Source organism: Battus philenor, unplaced genomic scaffold (assembly GCF_028537555.1).
Source record: "Battus philenor isolate CCGP_79_NKW_IND1 unplaced genomic scaffold, ilBatPhil1.0.hap1 SCAF_5, whole genome shotgun sequence".
Classification (NCBI taxonomy): Eukaryota; Metazoa; Arthropoda; class Insecta; order Lepidoptera; family Papilionidae; genus Battus; species Battus philenor.
In genome coordinates this window covers 1,883,361-1,903,261 of record NW_027181715.1, presented here as the reverse complement: position 1 = coordinate 1,903,261, position 19,901 = coordinate 1,883,361, and the positions used below count along the sequence as shown (strand labels likewise).

The 19,901-nt window shown below is 31.2% G+C and overlaps 1 protein-coding gene across 3 annotated transcripts in view; it reads right to left on the bottom strand.

Moving 5' to 3' along the window:
* Positions 1–19,901, bottom strand: part of pot (papillote) — a 101,928-nt gene that overhangs the window by 49,566 nt on the left and 32,461 nt on the right. For all 3 annotated transcript variants that reach the window (XM_068772660.1, XM_068772662.1, XM_068772661.1), the window contains exon 3: positions 2,772–2,859. The gene's annotated coding sequence lies outside the window, so the exon portion shown is untranslated. The remainder of the gene's footprint in view (positions 1–2,771; positions 2,860–19,901) is intronic.

Sequence of the window (19,901 nt, the reverse complement as noted above, 5' to 3'; positions counted from 1 at the left end):
TTTTTACATTATAACACTGCTATATTTACTACTAACGCTATATTAGCGGCTAGCATTATGATAGCCTTTTACTAAACGAAACTTATACTAAACATATATTATATTTTTGCCGGTGTTGCACGCAATTAGAACAATTAAGTATAGAAAATACTGTTTCGCCATGGTAAAGCTTTCTAGCGCTATATAGCTCTCTTAACGGACATTATATTATAGTTATTATAGATAAACTATGCCGAGTAAATAAAGCATAAGAGGAAATTTCGTCTTATGATGCCAGAATAGCGCAAATATACAGGGAAAGTATTTCGGAAACCCGGGATCCCTTCCTAAAATCAAGTTTCCTCTGATGGATAAGTTGGTTTGAATAACATAGTCATATAATATAGCTAATATAGCTAAAAAATAAAAATTTCTTAAAGCAATTTCATGTTTAACAACTTCTGCTACACATTACTTTTAATTATCTCCGTAACTCGTTTAGCCGGTAATGATCAGCTAAGTGCTGCAAAAAATATATTTATTAGCTTCGCTCCGTCGCAAACAAGCGAAATTAATTATAGCAGCGATTAGCGAAAATACGCTAAGGGTTCGCGCGCTAAAATACGTCGGCCATGTTGGACGCCCTTGTTTAAAAAAAATTGTTATTCTATTTTATTTTTGAAATACATTATGGAGTGCAGTGTATAATTATTGCATTTACTAATTTTAGTCACACTATTTTAGAAGCGAAAATTAAAAAGTGTAACATAGAATAATCATACGATGTTTTTTAATAAATTTTAAAATATCGTGTGAATTTTATACATTAATGTAATACAGGTTAATTAATTTCACGTGTAAAAACTTTAGGTAAACATGTAGCTCATTTGTCGCCAATGTTACACTTAATGATAATGTACTAAGAAATGCTTTTTCCAAATTAAGATTTCTTTAAATTAAAATTAAATATTGTTTACTATTAATATCGTCTCCACGGCCGTCGATTGCACAAGAGATGTGCTCCACCCGCTGCCACTTCAAAGGAACAATTCTTTGAGCTATGTTGGAAATTCGGATTACTACATATTAAAATTAATTAATGTTTATTATCTGTATCAGATTTTATATTGCCAGAAGTTATTTCCCTGACGCATTCTAATGGAAAGTACAAATTAATGTACCACATTTCAGGGTGATTTTTACAGAACATTTATGCCGCTTGGTGGTTACCATGTTGTAACAAGGATAATACGGCAAATTAAAAATGGATATTAATAAATAAAATACAATGAAAATCTTTTCAAATTTACCTGTTTAATAAAACTTAAGATAGTATTATAAGAAACTTTTTTTAGAAATGTATTAATTACGTAGGTGTTTTTTCATTATTTTAAATATTTTTATGCTAAGCGCGAAATAAACACATGTTTCGTAATCCGTAAATATTTTTAGAGTTTTAATGTTTTACAAGCTATTTAGTTTACATACCTCTATTTTTATTTATGTATTGTAATAATAAACTAAATTAGTCTCTTACAACTTACAACAGATTATATTTATTTGACTTAAAATTCAAAATTTTTACGGCAATTATAAACAAAACTGAAATATTAACAAACAATGGCAACACTCAACAGAGTAAAAAAATACACAGGACTAAAAGAAAAAAACAACCAATTAAAATAAGTCTGTGGCATCGGTACATGTGTCCAATACAGTTCCAGGCCCTCACGTGTCGCCCGTAACGAGTCGATCCGAGATAATGCTTCACATTCCGCCTCCAACGGCTTGTTAGTGCCGCAAACAATATACATTTACATATTCAACCTTATTACAAACGCATAAAGTTCATATTACAAACACATGTCAATGTATAAGGACAATACAAAGACCCCTACTAGGCGTATTCGTGAATTTTTCGCTTACATCGGCAGCCGATCGAGATTGCATTGGAAAAATGGGATTGTTAAGAATGCATACGTCTTGCGTAGAACGATATGATCTTGGTAGAATGTGTTGATTTTAACAAGATATCTTTTAAAGCGTTAATTTTTATAGACCACTAACAGGCTAGCGCATCCAATTAATAAAAGCTTTGAATTTTAAGATAATCATAAAATAAATTAAGTATATTTAGTGCATGACACGTACAAATAAATATAAATATAAAACAGGGTAATTGGTTATAGATGTAAAACATTTAAGGAGACGAATATGTAGCTCATTTCATGCTTCAAGCTTTTAGACCTATTTTCAATCACTCTGTATAAAGTTATCACTCTTAAATATGATACGGTAATTTATATTTTTTATTGGAATGCAACTGATCAATTACTTCTAGCAATACAAAATCTACAGATAAAAAATAATTATATTAAAATGCAGTAATCTGAATTTTAAAAACGGTTTTTTCACAATGTAATCATTACATTATTTATTATTTCTGAAACCATTATGTTTTATACGGGGTGTACCAGACATTGAACAGTGATCTAAAAATTTAACCCTGTAAAGTTTTTACATCTATAACCGACCACCCTGTATATTAACAGGAAATAACAAAGCGGAGTCGTTATTTCTTTGTTTGCCCTCAATAGTGTCGATAAATTCAGAAGCCGTGAAGATAAATCTCATTGGAAGTTTAGAAAATCGTTTGGATTTCCTTATCGATAATATATAGGTTTATTATTTAAACTTATAGCCGAGTTATAAAATTAAAAAAAAACATATATTATTTGATGTCACAGTATTTTTATAATCTGTCCCACAAAAAATATATTTATTATATTTACCTTTTAAAGCTGTCTAGTATCGACCAATCAAAATGGCGGAATTTTTCGTATTGACAGAAGAAACAGCTTCATCGCATTGTTGTGATAACTGTAACAAAGACGAACGAAATTGTTATTTTATATTAAAATTAGTATTAAAATTACTTAATTAACAATATGGCGGAGACTATAGACTTCAGTGAATCAATACATGAACGATTTTTTGAAATTAATTAATAATTTGTGAATTTATTTTTAAATTGAATTTTAAAACTTTTTATTATTTAAACATTTATAGTAACTTATTTTTCTTAAAATGCCTCCTTACGAAAGTTGGCAACCTTTAGGGAAATTTTAATTATTGACACCGCAGGTCTGGAAAACCAACGAGTGCTGTTTTCAAACCTCTGGCGTAAGTTTTTCATTGAAGATATTAGTTCACACAGTTGCAGTGCCTCGTATTTTGAGTTTCTCATCATGTGGCCTGAACATAAATATATGTTGATGTTTCAATTATAATAGATTACTAGAAATGTAATATAAGAATAAAATAAACAAATAAATATAAACAAAACAAACCAAATGTCGGGATTGAATGGGTAATCCCTCACACATAGCTCCCATATTTTATTTATTTATTTTATATACACTTCATTGTACACCATAGATAATAACTAAAAAAATACACATCCCTCTATATAAATAAGATTTATCTAGAGGCATGCCTATACAGCATGCTCTAGTTTCATTTGTACCTAACTTTGTACTTACGTATATACACACACTTCACTCTTAAAAAATAATTAATCTCTTGTCAAAAAAAAAAATCTTAAATTTATGTGTGCGCGTAAGACGGTAAAGCATATTGAACAACTGTTTTGTAGCAGTCATGCCTAATTAGTAGTTTTCTAATAATAAAGCCTTACTACCAATAATTATTTTAACTTACACAAGATTTGTAAAACAAATAAAGATGTGAGCAAATAAAACAATTTATAATCTATTAATTTATTATCTGTGGCTTATGTTCACAGTTACGCTGTATAATCTGTGGCAATAAAAAGCATAACCGTTATCGAGACAAAGCGGCACTTGCCGGTCTCCGAGGCTCCCGATGTCAACCCTTTGTATGTAGATGTGATGACAGCTATACAATAGCACCCACTTGTAGTGACGCCCCTTAACGCCTACCGGGCTTTTTACCGATTTTTTACCGGCATTAGTGTTGTTAAATATTTTAATCAGGCGAAAGCAAACTTTGTCTTTTAAACGGTAACAATATATAAATTCACATCCAATATGTACACTTAGACATTATCGTATCTATTATAATTTCAGCTGCAGGATTTCCACTACTGGACGTAGGACTCCCCCATAGGTTTCCAAAAGGAGGCTTTGCTTTCGAAGGTCGCAGGTTCGATACGCGGGTCATCTTATATAATTCACACTTCATTAATTAAATAGGATCTGGAAAGTTTCCAGATGTGCTGCAGCGTCCTCTGCGTACCTTAATACCACACTGCAATGCCAAACCCGCCTGCCAAGCGTGATGATTATTATATATCCCCCATAGATATATTTGGGGGAGACCTATTACTTACAGTGGGTGTCTATGAACTAAAACAACGACTACGACGATACATTGCAGTGGGCGTTTAGCGACTGACTTGATCATAATGACACACATCAACCATTTGGTTAACGCCCTATCTGTTTCAACCCTTTATAGTTAATAAAAAATTCAAGTCAATTGACTTTGACAATTACTGAATACAGACTACATTTAAGCGCAGCAAACAAGAACATTAAACCATATACACTCGATCAGATTGACGGAAGTCTAGCGAATAAATGCATTCTTTAATATTGTACATGCCAACTTTGTCACGCATTACATGTAATTCCACTGAGTCATGAACCGTATGCCATTGTCATTCAAGTCGCGTAATGTAAGTATACGTAGGTGATATTCCAGTGGTTCTCAACCCGGGAACGGCTTTATGTTTTCAATAACAATGAAACTGTTTTCTCGCTACGAATCCCATTTCTATGATATAAGTAAAATACTATCCACTTACTTTAAAAAAAATGACTTGTTAATAATTAACTTAACTTTCAATGCCCAAGCCAAGGTCCCAAGCTTGGTGACCTCCCAACCCGGTAAGATATTAGTAGCGATCCAAACCCAGGCTCTCTCGGGTGCCAATGAGATTTGATTCCTTAAAAGAGGTTTTAAGCTAGGCGCTCTTTGCTCCCTGCCACCACAAACCCAAAAAAAAACCTAATCTCAAAACGGCGGATAACTTATTGTAGAAATAAATTGTACTATAAAACACAAAACTCGAATGTGATGAAGTTCCCTAGTATTTAATTACTGTAAATAGGTTTAGAGTAAGCGCATAACTTGACGAAGCCATAATTTCCAAAGGATAAACGGCTTACCGAGTCATAGTCCATGTCTAAGTCTCCTCTAGAAGAAGAACCTTGCGATAGATCACTCCGTACAGCGTCTGCCTTAGCGATCTAATGACTCGGCAGCCTGCTAACCCAGTATTGATATGGTATATCGATCCAAGAAAAGATTCTAGACGAATTTTTACAATTTTTTTTCTTTTAATCCAATTTTAAAATAACTATTTCTTGTATATTCGAATAAAATACTTTAAAGATCACGAAGCAATTAATAATGTCCTGTAGTTAACATCAGTCACCTATCATAAGATGTAGCAGCAATATCATCATCTTAACATACAAAAAAAATATTTCAAAGATCGTCATGCAAAAGGTTGAGAACCACTGCCATAGTTAAGTCGAGAACCATTCTCTTTACTTTGTATTTGTCACGGCTGGTATTTAGAAACCGTTTTAGGGTGTTAGTTCATAAACTAGGAAACCATTACTCTTCGTTACCTGTTTCCAACCACCTAGCTGAAATATGGAACTAAGGTATATCTCGTTTTATCTAATACTGTCTGAATATTTTCTTAACTTAAAATACATTTACATTTGTCTTTTCTAAGATTAGGCAGGGTGATTGGTATTAGATGTAAAAGCTCTAGGTACATATTTCAATTTGAACTATTTAAAGTGATTTAAAAACTAATTAATGCAAAGAATTAAGTTTTACATTCACTCCATTAAAGCTGTTACAGCTATAACAAATCATTCTGTATAGCTCGATTTACACAGTATACTTAATGTTTGGTAACAACTTACTACCGTTCTTGCATTTCTAACAATAAAAAAGATGACACATGATAAGTGTTCCTCTGATATCTTCTCAAATAAATAAATAAAACCGTAGTGGAATATTTCGTCTGTCTCTATATGCTAATATAAATCAAATATATTATACAGTAGCCGATTTTTTATACATTTACAAAACAAAGCGGACGCTGACGAAGGTCGAAACCAACAGACTGTGTCTGAAGTATTCTAATAATTTAATAGAAACGATACTTTAATAACATCTTTAATAGTTGTTTGTATTTCGTATCAACAGATGGCGTTACTTGTTATGGGTAAATATGTATTGGGAGAATAAAAAATGTTTTTGTCGCATATGCATATTAAAGTTTTTTTTTAAAAAAACGTCAAAGAGAAACGTCTCGTTCAATCTTATATTTTTTTACATTACTATTTACATCACACCACTCCAATATAAAGCCTCAGGGGAATACTGAAAACGTTTTCTTTGTTAAAAACATTAACACAATAAATAAGGTTACTTTCATCAAATTAGATAAATAATTTTCAGGGTTTTTTTACTCTGTTCTACATTGTTTGACGTATGTGTATTTTTGCCATAAACTAATATATGGTACATCATAACCAAAAGTTTCAGAAAAATAAATTACGTAATAATAATGAAGTAAGAAAATGCGTTTTCATATTTCGTTTATTAATTAAAATCAATTACTTTTTACTTACTATTCCTGCAGATTTTGAACTGCCAGAAGTTCTTGGCCTGTCGCATTCAAAAACATAAAATAAATATTTCACTACGACCGCTTTATACATGGTGATTAGAAATGATATAAAAATTATATAGCTTTGTATTGATAAATTAGTTTTACCTATAACTAATCATCCTGTATATTACGAAAACCGTTTTCTTTAAGATTTACGTTACTCGCGTAAGATTAAACATTCCTTGACATATGTGTATTTTTGCTCTACATAGCAAATGCGAGAATTTAAAAAATTAAAGAGATCCTATCTGTCACCACGTTTAGCGACAGGCAAACGGTAAAACGCTGACTGGATATACGTAACTGTACATCAAAGAAAACGTGGGACATGTTACTTCGGCGTTCCAGCGAACCGTTTGCAGTATCTTAACGCATTGCAGTTTAATATCGCTCATAGAAGCAAAAAAAAAAAGTACAACATATAATTACAAAAAACTGATCATAGGGTCATATTACAATATTACTGAATTTTTTTTTTTCATAGTATTATTTTACATTAACAAAAGCTTTTCGTTTTTTGAGCCTATAGACGCACACGGGAAGGTATAGGCCTTCCCCACAGATATCTATGGATGGTAAGCATATTCGCCACGCTTGGCAGGCGAATTAGCGATCACAGTGTGGTATTATGGTACGCAGAAAACACCGCGATCTACGATAGCACGTCTCAATCCTTTACCACTAGGCATCAATACACTGCTACAATAACAATATATGAATAATTATAGGATTTTATTATTCATAATCGTCTCATTGTAACATGAAAATTAACATATTACTAATTCCAAAACATGTTTATTTTATATATAATCTCTGATAAAACTATATGATTAAACAATCTTGCTTAACATTAGCTTTGAATTTTTTCGGCAAGAAAAATCTCGGATATTTAATTTACTTCAAGGATTTTATTACAAAAGCGTATACCTTGTCCCAAAAAGGATGAATCGACTTATATAAGAACGAAAACTTAATATTCCAAACTTGTTTCTTCTTTCTTGTATTAAAAACAATGGTGACTGTTCTTTTTAAAATATATTTCGTATATAGAGGATATTATTTATACAAATAAATACAATTGCAGTCTCTGTGTATAACAATAAAATAACTGCTTTTTACTACATGCATATGAATATATATACACGGTATATATGTCAAAAGTACATGTTTTTAAATTTGTTTCTGTCTGTTTGTTTGTTCCGATTAATCTCTGAAATGGACCGATTTTGACAGGATTTATATTGGCAGATAAAAGACGTAATAAGGAGTATTTTAAGGTACTTTTATTTTAGATAAAATTTGAACGGGAAATAAACGAAAAAATCGAAAAAATGGGAAAAAATAAACTATTTTTTTTTTGATAAATTCCACGCGGATCAAGTCGTGGCCAAAATTAGTTATATTTATAATATAACTAATTTTGTTTATATATAACTAATTTATATATATATATATATATATATATATATACATGTGTGGCCTTAGTATATCTATTTTATAAATTATTATTACTTTAAGAAATCTTATTAAAATATCAGTGCCGTCATGATTTCAATAATTTCCTAACTGTTTCTAAAATAGATATTATTTCAGATTTACTTTGTAGTGTCCAGAGAACTTTAGATAAACTTGTTTTCCGTTAGCGCTGTACATTCCGAATTCAATCTTAGTGCATAAATATAAATTTCAAATTACATTGACGAGACTAGAATTGTCATTACATTAAGTATATGTGACCGTCTTGCAGCGGTTGTGAGCGTTTCTCGGAACGGCCGACACTGCAACCGACGTGTTGTCATCGCACGTGATATAATGCCTTAATGAGTTCGTTGCGTATGGAGTCGGACTTTATCAGAAACGACGCTAGTTTTCTAAGACTACAGTGAAAAACCTTCTCCTTCTAATTTTAAAATATAATATATATAATATGCCTGTGCAATTAACAAATATAAAGTTGTCATACCTTTCTCTTTCATAAAATATTTATTTTATTCGCAATCGTATACGGTATTTCAATGCACCGTGAAATATGTCTAAATGTTAAGGTTATAAATTTAAGAAGTTTATTAAAAGAACGAACATAGCCAACATTAGACTATCGAATTGGTGGGTTGAAGTAGCAGAGGACAAGCCATATAGCCTGTAAAACAGATGACCGCTGAGGTCTAAAGGTTTTGGAGACCATGGACCAGAAAGTTCAGCATAGTACGCCACATGATGATGACGTTGTTAATCTCTAGAAGATGCTTTGATGATTGGAATAATCAGCGGACGTATTACTAAAATGATAATGTCGATTAAACATTCTGAAGGTTTTTTAAGTGATAGTAAAACTTATAGATGAATCTTTCAAATGCTAAATTAAGAATATTATGAAAGTGATCAGAAAATAACTCGTCTGTGTTTACTGTGGGCTCTTTTCAGAACGGAACGTGTTTGGAACACAGGTAGCTTTAAGTTGAAGGATACCATTATAAGGAAGTTGAATGTAATTCTATCATATAAGCCTTTTTTGTTATTCTTTTCAAAATGTACACAAATGATTGTAAATAAACGATCGTAAATTGTTAACAATATTGATTAAATAATGAATAAATAAACTTACTTTATCAAGAAGAATAGGAACCAATACGATGCGCTAAACCGCTGACAGCATTTATAAAATGTTAAAAGGATTTATTCGGCCTCTAAAATAGAATATTGTATAGCATTTGCTATTTATTCGTATTTATATAATACCTTTTCCACGTAAATATATAGATTAGATATATAGATATGGATGTATATAGATATAAAGGTATGGATATAGATATATAAATAAAGATGTGTACATATGTATATCTAAGTATTTTTGTACATATGAGTGTGTATAGTAGTATATGTATTTGCATGTATGTACCCCTAAACTGTTCTCTCCTTCATGTCTCTCATCTCCATCCAAAGGGTCGAGCAATAAGACCGCCTCTTGTAACTCTACATAAATTGTGTCTTTTTTATTATTATCTGTGGTGTACAAAAAAGTGTAAATAAATAGAATAAATACTCTTTGAAGATTTAATGTTCAACGATTTATTGTGAAAATCTTTTATGTAAAAAAAGCCTAAAAAATTTATTATTCATTACGTAATCTGGTAGAATATTTTTTACATTTGTATACATTAATGGCCGTATCCGTTCTGAGCCGAATTGATTACATCCGGTTCGACAATATTTTGTTGGAACGGAGAATAGTTGTTTTAATTGCTAGCAATTTAAAAACATAAAACTTATTGAAACGACAAACAACAGTTATCTGATCAAACAACAAAACGTATTTATATATATTAAATTTAAAGACGTATTACAAATACATGTGAATCGATAAAATAAAGGTTTGAATCGATTTTTTAAAGTAATATATTTCACATAATCATTCACTTTATACGCATGGTTTGTAAACGTCCAATATGGTCCCCGTTGGACAACTTCTTGTGTATATTATTAAAAAATAAATATGAGGGTACTAATCTCCCCCCCCCCCGCTTCTAGGTGAATATTCATAAAATTCCTTATTTATAATTTCTTAACTAAATTTTTCTTGGCAAAAGAAATATTTTTAACAAAATTTCAAATCTCTAAGACTTATGGTTCCAGAGACATCGTGATGAGTTTGTACATCGATGATATACAGAAAGATTGGACATGTGCTACATATTCATCACTTTAAAGTAATGAATATGTAGCTTATTTGTCATAAAAATCGTCAAAGTTACGCCTATTTCCAGACAACCTGTTTTAAGTTATCGCTCTAAAGTATTAATTTAATATATTACATATTTTTTCTATAATATGACAAGTAATAGAATTGTTCGAATTTGAAAAACGCCTTTTCTTATTATATTCACATTAAATTGTTTATAATTAGTGAAATCATTTATATTTTGGTGTACCATACGTAATTTATAACAAATGAGATAAACATTCAATCCTTTAGATCCTTTACACCTATAAATAATCATCCTGAATAGAAAAGATACAACATATTTATCTAGAAATGTTAAAAGGCGACTTTAACTATACATTATTTCCTCTACCTGTAAATATTAAAAAACTTAATATAGAAAGTTATACATATATATATATATATATATATATATATATATATATATATATGTTTATATGGACTTATTTCAAATAAACAATCAACAGATATATTCGCACTGCTCTCATAACTATTCACGCTCCAGTTCGCGGGAGGCTGCGATGGAGGCCGCTGAGTGATCCGCGAGAAGGTTTACGACACATGACGCCATACCGTTAGGACACTGATCTCGGGAGATATAGTCATGTCCTAGCTTGTTTGGAAAAGCTTAAGAAAAATATCGGCGTACTTAAGGATAGTATCTCCTATCCATACTCCTTATTTTCCATTACTGAAAATAGCATCCTCCATAGCGGCCTGCATCCAAAGTCTTTCAAGGTAGTATATTCGGCAACAAATCCTAGTCGGGAAACGAAAGAAATGTATTATAATAAACAAAAATAAAACGAAAAAAAAAAACAATTTAAAAAAGATTATAGTTAAAATCTCATCACGGATTGCTGTGTAGCAACCGCTACATTTGAATGCATTTTTATAATGGACTATCTTCATTCCACTATCTATATTCCGCCAAGACTTTTCAAACAGATTCATCTGAAGTAAAATTAAACATATAGTTTATCGATTAATATAAAAGCAAAAAGTGCGCGAAAACCCGACGGAACGCAAATACACGCCGCCATCTTTATCTCACTTGACATGTGCCCCTTGTCGTTAGCTACTCGTGCGATTTACTAGCGAAATGCAAACGAGACTTAACAAGATATGTTGCATTACGGCGCCTCTATAAAAGCATATCGTATGTTATACTACTAATTGCTAAGTTCCCATTACCGATGCTTGAACGCCATTAATTTAAATTAGTAGGGACGATCGAAGTAAGAAAATTAATATCTTTGTGCAATTGGCTCTGTATGTACGTGAGTTTGTAAACATGCGATATTTATCCTAGTATGTGTAAATGTTGTATTAATAAAGCTTATAACACACGTAGTGCTGCGTGTGTGTTTTTATTTTATTTTATTTTACAATTTTATTGTAAGTTACAGACTAATAATTTAAACAAGCTTCCATATATTATTATACATGTCGCTACCAACTGGTCGTATTAGAAATTCGAGTTATTCCTTATTATAAGTCTAACAGTGAAACTTCTATGACTAAAATGATGATGAAGGTGATCTTATACACCTGCCTTCTTTAATGGTTTCTGATTATTATTGCTGTAATTGTGCAGATAATATTTTAAAGATACTTATTACAATATTATTCTTAATCAAAATTTAAACACCTAGTAAGGAAGGATAAAGAGTCGTAAATATAGCAGAGTAATGTTAATTAGATATGTTTCAATATAGAAAATCAAAATAAATAAAATAAAAAATCAAAATTAAATACGCAAACGTAGCAGATAAACTCTAAAAACAATATGTATCTTAAGTATAAGGATACCAAATATGCATTACGAATACAAAAAGCTAACAAATTTGTTGCGAAATATTATACAAAATACAAAATGATTAAAAACAAAACTATGTTCTCATTCGTATTTTATATGTTAGCTCTTGATTTCTAATGTAATCTTTTTAATAAAAATATATTTTAATAACGTATTATTGATTTATTTCATATCTGTCATTGAACGGGAATTTTATATGTAACATATGTACATTTCAATAAGCCAGCTCTCTTCAGGGTCGATGTAAATAGGTGCCCACTGAGTCCGCGCTTCATCTTTTACTATATAGTCGCTTTCAATCTGACGAATTGGTGGTTAAACCCGAAGAACAAAGCGTAAAAATAGAAAAAAAAACTTATGTACTAAATATTATTCATAATTAGAACTCTTGTTTAAAAATTAAATGCTTATAATAAACTATCTATCAAGAAAAAAAAATATTTTGACTTTTTATTATCACCGTCGCAGCCGTCGAACGGTTACTAATGGATATAAGCCTCCCCTTTTAATTTCCAGTAGGACCAGTTGGAAGCAACCTGCATCCAGCTGTTTCCGACGGCTTTGACAAGATTGTCTGTTTATAGATGTTTGTAGATGATCATACGCTGCGCTTGCCCATCCGTGGTCTCAACTCTAAAACCTTATGCCCCCAGTGGTTCCGCACGCCATGTTACCCGCCCACTTACCCTCTTTTTTATAACCAACGTATAATATATGTTTTTGATAATATACGGTTTTGATAAACACAATAAAACCATAACAAAAATATTTCAATTAACAATTCAAAAATGAACTTTTAGAATTCATAAATACTTTGCTTGATTAGACATTTAAGACCAAATCGACCTGTCGATGTAACCAAGTTAATTAAAAATCATCACAAAATAACAAGTAAAGTTAAACGAACCAAAACAAAATAATATCGTGGAATCGCGAAACTGTTTTGATAGCCTTCGACGGGTTAAAATTTACAACCGAAAAACAATTTAAGCGAATTTGTACTTTATCGTGTAGGTGCATGGTTCAATTTACAATAATGAACACGAACTGAGATTTTAATTTATTTCACAATGGGTTTATTAGGTACTTGGGCGTCATTAAAAGCGCTTCTTTAAATTGAATCGGAATACAACGTTGAGGAATATCGTAGAGCAGTGGTCGTAAAATGTACCGCCTAAGAAACCAATGAAAAATAAAACCTAAATTAATTACATCACCACACTGTATTTGAGAAATATAGTTTGTGAGACCACTAAATCGGCTTAGAAACTATTTCCAAGAATATCTGCTACAATTTCGATATTTATGTATTATAGGCGTATATCTGTTTCTGTTTTTTTTATTATTATTATTATCTTTATTCCAAAGACATTAGCATCCGTACCTTTGTTTTATATTTAAGTTTAAAATTACCGAAAAAAAAAGTTTTTTTGCTCAAGTTTTTGCATGTCAGTGTCAAGCTAAGTTATTCTAATAACTTTGAACTATTTTAATTTTTTTTTTAAACACGCTCTTCTTCAACAATGTCTTTTCTTTAACATTACGGTTCTTGCGACCACTTCCTAATGCCTACTCCATATAGCCTTCCTCAGGTTATACGCCAGCATCTGTGCGGTGATTGCCGTATTCGCCACATCGATGAATCTTGCGATCGCATCTTTAGTCTCAACCGCGTAATAAACACACGAGTTCGTGTGACGTGGTATTATCATCACCGAATACAGCCTGAGGGTGTCTGTTGTTCGATGTACAACGATTATCGCCTAGCTCTAACGAATAGAACGTTTGTATATATGCATACTACGTTTGTATATATGTATATATACCGCCGAGATATCACCAAAGTCGGGGTACCAGTTTCCTCTCAAAAATCACATAGCCTTATGTAGATATGATTTATTTTTACTATATTATTTACAAAGTGTGCGTCCTGCCAAGAATCGAACTTACTACTTTGGAGCTACCTGATATAAACGTAAAAATGATGTAGCAGAATTGTTAATTATATAATTGTAGATATTAGGATACAGATATTTATACTTTGTTATAATGTAACGTTGCAAGTTAACGTCCTATAAATCTTAGTTAAAATTTTAACCAAAAAAATATAATCACGAGAAACGTCTCATAAATCGCAATACAGCAGAAAATTGTTCAACCCTTAGCGGGTAACGGTACGTCTCAAGTGGCGTGGGGTCGTGGGAGCATGCTATTGGTTTAACAGATCTTTGTTTTTATAACAAAAATTCCAATGCGCCCGCGCACCAGCACACAGAGTTTACACCAGTGCTCGGGAGAAGGATCCTGGCCTCGGTCGCGTTCACTAGCTAGGTGTCGTCTCACGCACCGACGCACTCTTTGTGTCGGTTGCGTTCACCAGCTATGTGTCTTCATACGCGCCGGGGCCAATTAGAATTTACGTTATAAATTCACGCCTTGGTCCTATTCATTCTCTGGGCATCATTTAGTTCACGCCACAACCTTTACATCGCCTCGCATCCCAAAGGGGTGCAAAGTTTACACCGTTGAAATTATATCACCGTGCACCGGAACCGACACATACTACAACCTATCGGTGCTCCCTGCTCTCGACTTGCTGCCGCCTGACCAGTCCTGGGAGATCGTGCGACTGACCACCACCACCATCAGGGGAGTACCGAGCTGCGGTGTAAAATTAGACCAGGCCTTCTGCCCACTACCCTTAATTAATTAAATACATATATATTTTTCTTTGCGTGCCTTTTTTTAATGCCAACATTAACTACCCTTAATTAAATATATATAAATATATATTTTTCTTCTTATAACGGCACAATAAGCAGGATTAAAACATTATTACGAAAGCTTTACTCTTGATAACACTATTCGTTTTAAAAAATGTATATATAACGCAAATATACTTAAACTTAATAACTGTTCTAACAAGTTTGAAGTTACTATTAAGTAAAAACATTTTTCTTCTTGGCTGTACCCTTTTTCATGTCCTTTTTTTGGCGTCTCTCGTAACCAGTGACTATTTTTACAAAATATGTTTTTTTTTTCATCATATTATTTGTATTCTCATATTTATTCCTTCTCAATATTATTCATTCGTTTAACTTTCAACTTCGCAATTGTTTCAATCCTTTCATTCATCACCTCACCTTCATCACCTTCCCGCTGAAATACTACAAGCTTACATTTTTACTTCATTTTTCTTTGTAATTTAATTATGAATTTCCTATTTTCACACTATCACAGATTTGAGTATTTATTTTGACCGGTCTTATATACTTATTTTTCTGTTCTTCATATGCCTCTCCCCCTTCCTGTCTATACCCTAGCACGACAGAGCGACCGCAATCGATAATTAATTAAAAGTATACAAGTCATCAACTAACATTTACTGTGTAGTAACACGTAATAACCCGGCGCGTCCCACGAAAATGATTGCTCCCCTTGAATTAGTGAGCATTAAAATTTAATGCGTCTTGAATCGGCATGATCAAAGGCTCTTGTGGGCGCTACGAAACGAAACAGTGATTTACTTGAAGTTATAATTGGTGCTTTGTTACATAACATGTACCATTTTCCATTCCTATGAATAATATTTGTAGTAAAAAATACTATTTTTCTTATTTTAGTTATCGATTATTTATATTGTTCTGTCCCTAATATTTCCTAAGAAATTAAATGTCTTAAATGGCACGTATACATAATCATAACATTAAAATTAAAATTCACATAAAACCAGTATTAGAACTATAACTTAGAAATTTATTATGCTAAACAGGTAATTAAGTTAGAAAAAAAAACTCTAAATGAGGTAGTACAAGGTATAAGTAGAGGCACATAGCATCTATAAATAAGAAAAATACGCGTAAAAACTATAAAGAGGTCAATGTAAAGCATTTTTAAAAAAAAGGCTTTAAAACTTATATTTATCTCCAAAACTTATGTAAAATGATGACACTGAAATAGGTTACAATAATATTTTTTCTATAAGAATGCTTTTTTTCAATAACTTTGGACAATGCAAGGTTTTCTAGTGCAGATAATAAACAATAATTATTTTTAATACATAGTCATTCTAATATTGAAGACACTTTATCATTACGTTGCTTATTATTTCTGAAACCATTCATTTTAAGTGAAAGGAGTAGCATAATTAAATTTAAAGCACTTAATTCATATTCACTTTTTTAAAGCTTTTTTCGCATATATACAAAGGCTCTGTAATATTGATTCAGCCCATAGACACCCACTGAAAGACATAGTGTTCCCCCAAAGATATCTATGGCTAGAAGTACCATAATTGCCACGCATGGCAGCCTGGTTGGCGATTACAGTGTGACATTATTGTACGTAGAAGACGCTGCTGTTTATCTTCTGGAAACTGATTGTAAGTAAGGGCAATATCATATAATTATAACACAAAGTTTTTATTATACAAAATTGTATCCCGGGAATTGAACCACTACGATCATAAATCTCCAATCTCCAAGTAACTAATTTATTTTTATTTTTTTTACGTATTAACCCTTAAATGCATAATGATGAAAATCTGCAACATATCACTTAAACGGTATAAGTAGCAGTAAATGCATAGTGTTGTATATCTGCAATATAAGATTTTGGAAAAAAAATAAGTATAAGAATATTATACATACATAAATATATTATCCTTTGTATTGTAGTGTACCTATCTGCAAGGTATATATTTTTTAAAAGTATAGACTTTCATGCATTTAAGGGTTAATATTTGTTGCTATTGAATATATACCTTCTGTAGTATTTCTTAATTGGAATTAAATGTATTATTTAAAAAATATCAAACGATAAAATGGTAATAGTATTCAGCAGACCACACTATCACATAAGTAAGATACATAGATTACTAAGAAAATTACTTAAAAACAATTAATCCACTAAGTTAATAAACCTTTACGTATATGTCAATATTTAAGCAACGTCCAAACATGGCGACGTGCTTAAACCCGCTGTGTTTGTGCAAAAGCCATTCGTCACCGGATATTGAGTCACATGGGTGACGCCATTCTTATTAAAATTACTTAAGCGTTAGACAACTATGATATTCTTTGAAAACTCGAATGACCAGAAATTAAAACGTATGTTAACATTGTCATCCAATATTTATTGGCAGTTACTTTTCCTTGTCATAAAAACGAACTTTAAAAAAATCTAAATCAAAATATTCTTTATTCAAATTATCATTCAACCTAAAATGTCGGCATTGTTGTCCCTTCCCTCCAGGAAGCTACTACTGATTTGGAAGGTAGTTCTGCTGAGTGCAGCCGGCGAGAAACTCAACAGATTAGCCATTTTATACATCAATAAATATCATGTTAAATAAATCATGAATACGGTATATTACTTGATATAATGGGCTGTCTACGTAAATACAATTAGAAGAAACATGTCAACTAATGCTGCGTGTAAGTTCATACAAGTTCAATCAAACACTCGTTTTTACAAATCAAATATGTATAAATAGATTTTCAAAAAAAATACTCTTCTTTATTTTATAAAATATTAAAAAATATTACTTATCGTTAGTCGAATATTTTAATTGCCAAAATTACTAATTCGGCAAAGCAGAAATAGCACACTTTAAAACACTACCGAATTTAATTAGACATATTTAAGCAAATGAAGTCATGAATTTATCACACCGTATACACGTGCTAGTGTACACTAAGATATAAGCAATTTAATAAACAGGAAACAAGTAATCAAATAGTCATAACGATCTGTGATAACCAACAGATTGCGCTAACAATAAAACACCCATTCTCAAACAAAAACTATAATTAAAAATCGCTAAGATAGTGAATACAATGAGATTGAATTACATCCCAGGACCACTTAAAATATAATAAACGGTAAAGTATTAAATAAATAATTCACACTTTGTGCACTAGTTATATAGGAGTGCTACTACTCACAAACAATCCTCTGCGTATTATAAAACCTCATTGCGATCACCAATCCTTCTGCCAAGCGTGGCGATTATGGTATATCTAATATATAAAATTCTCGTGTCACGGTGTTCGAACTTGAACTCCTCTGAAACGGCTTCACCGATTTTTACCAAATTTTACATGCGTATTCAGTATGTCTGAGAATCGGCTACTATCTATTTTCCATACCCCTAAGTGATAAGGGTTGTTCACCCTTAAAATTTTTTTTTTATTTTTTTGACGAAATTTCTTGTTTTTATTTTTTTATGATACAGCATACAAGAATACATACAACCAATTTTCACCCCTCTACGATCAACCCCTATTTTTTATTTGTAAATTAAAATATCAATTTTTTTTTGCAAAACAACGTTTGCTGGTTCAGCTAGTCGTCTTATAAATATCTTTTGGGGAGGCCAACGTCTTGCAGTAGACCTCTATAGGCCTAAAAGATGGTGATTATATATGTAAAAGCTTTAAATGGTTGGTTTAAATGGTATTGCTTATTTGTTGTATAACATATTAATGTATTACACCCTATTCATAAATCATATCGTAATAATTTCTTACCATATGAAAAAGCATTTCTAAAATTCAGATTATTACATATCAAAAAAAATTATTGTTAAAAATAAATTATTGTAAAATATTTCACAGTGATTACTTTAAAAATATTAATTTTAATTAAACTTTCCAGCTTTTACACTTATAAACAAACATACTGTATACTATAATATAGCATATTGTATCAGTAATCGTAATAAAACCCACATGAATATTTTAAATAATAAACACAACAACAAATGGAAAACAGCAAAGAGCTTTTAGCTTTTATTAAATAATAAAAGTATAAAAACATGTTAGTAATATGAAATAAGATATTATAACACCGAAAGAGCACTATCGTATTCCATAAACACAACACTTAAAACATCTCATAAAACAATGAGACACACTTGAATTCTAAATACTGGATATGTAAATATGTCATTCCGACGAAGGATACGTAAACAGGTAAATATAAAAATAGAATATGACGCATATTGTAACCGTATTATACCGGTATTTTAGATATTTTTGTACCATCTTTCCATACTGATAATAACTGTACCAATAATTATTTTATGCATACACGAAGCTAAATTATTCAGATGAATTATCAAACACGTTAGATTCTATACTTTATATGTATTTGAGAAATCAAGCTAATGTGAAAAGAATTTTTCAATTTTTTTTCATCGTATTAATTATTTATAATATCTGTTTTTATAGTGAAAGTCGCCTTTAAGTTAGGTGTAACACAAACCAAAATTTGTATTGAAAACAGTCAAAAAAATACATAGTCACTCTCAATATTCCTATAAAAGACTTCAACGAGATCTTTTAAAAAGTCGTTTTATTTTATAATGTTTTTTAAATTTTATTTTATTTCTAATAATGAGGTGTCGAGTAGGCCCCCCACTAAGTGGATCAACAAGACAGTTAAAGTCGCTGGAAATCATTGGATGTGAGCAGAGATGCTATTAAGATTTTGAAGTTTGTAATGCAAAATGTTTACATATATATAGCAAAGTTCATTACTAAGACAAACCCAAGACATACTAACAAGCAAGCAAACTGCATTTTCTTTCTACGTTAAACAAAAAGAGTAAATATTGGATTTGTAATCCAAACAAAAGA